Source organism: Sapajus apella, unplaced genomic scaffold (assembly GCF_009761245.1).
Source record: "Sapajus apella isolate SASKATOON/1434 unplaced genomic scaffold, GSC_monkey_1.0 scaffold190, whole genome shotgun sequence".
NCBI lineage: Eukaryota > Metazoa > Chordata > Mammalia > Primates > Cebidae > Sapajus > Sapajus apella.
The window spans coordinates 483,487-487,702 of record NW_022437130.1 but is presented as its reverse complement, the minus strand read 5'-3'; the positions used below and the strand labels follow the sequence as shown (position 1 = coordinate 487,702).

General features: G+C 52.5%; 1 pseudogene; it reads left to right on the top strand.

Moving 5' to 3' along the window:
* Positions 1-769: 769 nt before the first annotated feature.
* On the top strand, positions 770-3,680 carry LOC116543588 (annotated as a pseudogene).
* The last annotated feature ends 536 nt before the right edge of the window (positions 3,681-4,216 follow it).

Sequence of the window (4,216 nt, the reverse complement as noted above, 5' to 3'; positions counted from 1 at the left end):
AACCTCTAAGCACTTACTCTGTTCTGCAGGTGAATCTGGGAGGTGGACAGGAACTACCAAGTGAATAAATACAGAATGCCAGCCTGTGCAAGGTGTAGCAGAGGGCGTGCAAAGACATCACTCTGCCCTCCATCTTTTGAAGGAGGTATTCTGTAATCTAATGACTCGGTTGTCCCCATCTGCCTGCTAGGTGACCCTAAGGCTCACCCCATGCTCCCTCCCACACAGCTTTTCTCCTTGCCGTTCCCTCTGCAGGGACTGCCCTGCTGCCTCCTTTCTTCCCCCAACTACTCCCAGCTCTGGAAAGCTGTCCTCAGGGGCCCACAGCAAAGCCTGTGCCCTCTCCAGCCCCACCCCTGGCCAGGGCCAGTCACACGTGGAGTCAAGTCGCCTTCTCCATGTTGTCCTTGCCCAGCTCTGGGATGCGACCAGAGTTGTCCCGGCAGAGTGTCTCGCACCATTTGTCCCAAATAAGTTGGTCGTCCCCCATCCCACGGGCCTCCCTGCCCACCAGGGGCCAGGTCAGATTCTGCCTTTTCTTTCCTGTTCTCCAGGCTTCTGTCTCAAGGAGAGCAAGGCTCTACCCTCCAGATGTCAGGACGTCCCCCCCAACTAGACTCCCGCCTGCTCCACTGCCCGCCTCTAGAGTCCTTGCTGCCCAGTGACCTAGCACAGGTGGTTCACAGGCCCTGTCATTAGGGAAGGCCTGGCTCAGCCGGGGAGGGCAGTGGAACGGCACACACAGTGCTAAGAGAAGGGGCGCTAGAAAATGCAGGAGGATGAAGAGGACGGCCCGGAGGAGAGTGGCACTGAGCTAAGGGAGATGTGGGGGTCAGGAGAGCAGAAACACCTGGTGAGGTGCTGGGTCCTTGCAAAGGCAGTCGGTATTGCCATAAACGGGAGGAGGCACCAGGCCTGGGAACAGAATAAATCGCACAAGGTACTTCCTGTCTCTGAGCCTCGGTTTCCTCATCAGGGAGGAAATGGGAGTGATAATAAGACCGGCTCCTCAGTGGACCTGAGAGCGGGCGCTTCAGTTGCGCAAAGGCTGCGCTGGCTGCCTCTGACGCCCCCGCCCTCTTGGCCTGGGCAGCTTTTCCCTGTCCCGGCCACAGCCACAAAGGCCGCCTGGGAGAGGACGCGGCTCCCTGAGTCCTGCCGCACCGCGCCCTCCACGGAGGACAAATGGAGCCTCAGGCCACCAGCGCGCGGCGGGGCCAGGCTGCTCCGCAAACCACTCACGTGTTCCTGCCTTTAAAGGGCGCTTAAGCGCCCGGGCCTGCGCCAGGGCGCGCAAGAAAACACACAGCCTGGAGCTTCAAGAAGCCTTTCTTTCTTCCTTTTAATCACTCACTCTCGGGCTTTGCGTCTCCTCCCAGCCCCGCCCCGCTTGCGGGAATGTTATGAATGGAATGTACGGATTCCAGCCTGTGCGCGCGCGTCCAGGAATGCAGGCTGCGGCAACCTCTCGACCCAGGGCCAGCGCTCCACCCCAGCGCCACAGCCTGGGATCCCAGAGCCGGCCCGGCCGCCACGAACACTCAGGTCCGAGTGGCCTGACGTCTTAGTGGGAGATTCAGACGGCAAGCATTCAAAGTGAGGCGAAAGAACCAAGCCTCGCCGCCGGGACACACCGGGGCCACGCTCACGCTTTGGCCCTGGGGATGTGCGCAGCGGCACACACAGCTGGGTGTGTTCACACAACAGGGGGCACACACAGCAGGGTGCACACACACGGGGAGTGGTGCACACGCAGCCTTTGCATGCACAGAAACACCTCAGGTGGGGCACACAGACACACACTGGTGTACACACTATGGTCTTTTCAAAATGATGTGCATCAAAATGATGCACATAGTAGGGGCTTTTTGCACACAAAGACACCTACACTCACATACCAGAAGCTTGCACACTGTGCACCCCTACCGACATATAACTCCAGTGGTGTACACACAAAACATAGCTGGTTGTGTACCCGAATAAAAAGGGCTCATATATCCATGGCACAGCGTGCACACAGGCACAAATAGTGGAGTGTTGTGCTCACGAGAGACCCCAAACACAGCTTCCATCGTCTTGGAGGACAGAGAGGCTCACGGAGAACCCGAAGTCCTGGACCAGAATGCCAGCCTCTGGCTCCCTGGGCTGTAGGGGAGAGCTTGGTTCCTCCCTTCCGCTCAGCCCCCACCCCTCCCAGCCTGGCCTCTCAGAACTGAGTCTCCTGCAGATGTGATGGGCTGGGAAAAGCTGCAAAGAGAGGGCATTGAGGGGTGCAGTGAGGGGCCTCCTTTGGGGCTGTGCTAACTCACGTCCGTGTGTTTGTGTTAAACTGTGACTCAAGGGGCTAAGGGACTGGAAGCCGTTGCCTGGAGAATTGGAGTGTCCACAGGGGCTCCAAGGCTGATCCAAGCAGGGCCAGGCCTCCCCAGTCCAGCTCCTGGCCACGGGTGGCCGCCAGCCAGGCCTATGTCCATACCAGCCCTGCCACCTCCCTCTGGACACCGTGTTCTCTCTCGGGATACGGGGCAAACGTGAGCATCCCAGGCCCGTGGGAACCAGGGCATCCTGCCAGCCCTTTCATTCATTCACTTATCCATCCAGTCATTTATTCATTCATTCAGGAACTGTTTGCTGACTGCCTACAACATGCCAGGCACTGCAGGCACACAAGGCCATTGGGACACTCTGCCTCTGTCCCCAGTGCCCCACAAATTTCCAGCTCACAGATATGTTTTGTTTGGCCTTGGGATGATTTTAAAGCTTTTAAAATAATAAAATAATATAATTTTAGTAATATTAAAATGTCATAGTAATTACAATTAAATATGCGAACCCTGAAAATTTGAGACAGGCCTCAGTTAATTTGAAAAGTTTGCTTGGGCTCTTTCCCCAGGTTCCCAGTGTTCTGGCAGGTAAGGAACATCGGCTCTTCACCTCTCAGCGTGGCTTGCCCGAGGCTCTCTCTGCAACCCTCCAGCTCCTAGGGTGGCTGCTGCAGCCCACACACCTCTGCAGGCGACAGACCCACCGTCAAGCATGGGGAACTCGACCTGACTAGCGCCAATGTTCACAGGAGTGTGGCTAGTCAAGGTTCCTAAATATTTGTCACAGCAATGGGCTAAAGCTCCTGGAAGAGGTTAAGTTGGGAAACTGCAGATTGCCAAGAATAAAAGAAGGACTGAGGTGTCATTTACTTTGAATAAGGATCTTGCAAATATTCATGATATTGCTGGAAAACCGGCTTCAGTCAGTGCTCCTAGAAAACATCCATTTGGGTGCAAAGTGTCGGAGGACAGACATTAACAGTATTTACTGAGAGCTCATCAGATAAGTTGTCATTGGAAAGAATTGTGATACAAAGAGCTGAATGCCAACCAACTGCCAGTGAAAACTACATGCAATTAAAAAGATTACAAATGGAAGAGTCTTCCAAACCTGTGAAGCTATCACAACTGGACAAAGTTGTAACAACCAATTACAAACCTGTTGCTAATCATCAACACAATATTGAGTATGAAAGGAAAAACAAAGACGATGGAAAGTGAACTCTAGCTGATAAACAACATGTTTTAGACATGCTATTTTCAGCCTTTGAGAAACATCAATACTGTAATCTTAAGGACTTGGTGGACATCACAAAACAACCTGTGGGGTACCTGAAGGAAATTTTTTTTTTTTGAGAAGGAGTCTTACTCTGTCGCCGAGGCTGGACTACAGTGGCACGATCTTAGCTCACTGCAACCTCTGCCTCCCAGGTTCAAGTGATTCTCCTGCCTCAGCCTCCCAAGTAGCTGGGAGTGCAGGCGTGTGCCACCATGCCTGGCTAATTTTAAAAGAAATTGGTGTTCAGTATGTAAAAGGGATCCACAAAAACACATGGGAGCTGAAGCCAGAGTACAGACACCACCAAGGAGAAGAAAAGAATGACTAAGAAGACTCCTAGCCAGCATGGTGGTGAAACAACTAGCGGTGATGACAAGCAAAAGGTGCTGACACTGGCAGGCTTGAACACCGCATGTTAGCAGGGGTTAAGTGACAGGACTCTCATTTCTCTCAGCAATTTGTTTAAACCTATAATTCTTGTAAAGTTTCTTAACTTTTTTTTTTTTTTTTTTTTTTTTGAGGAGAAAGAACAAATTTATAGACTTAACATATTAAACCAGATTATTCACAGTGGGAATAAGGTTGGAGGATTAAGAGGTTTTTACTTAAATAT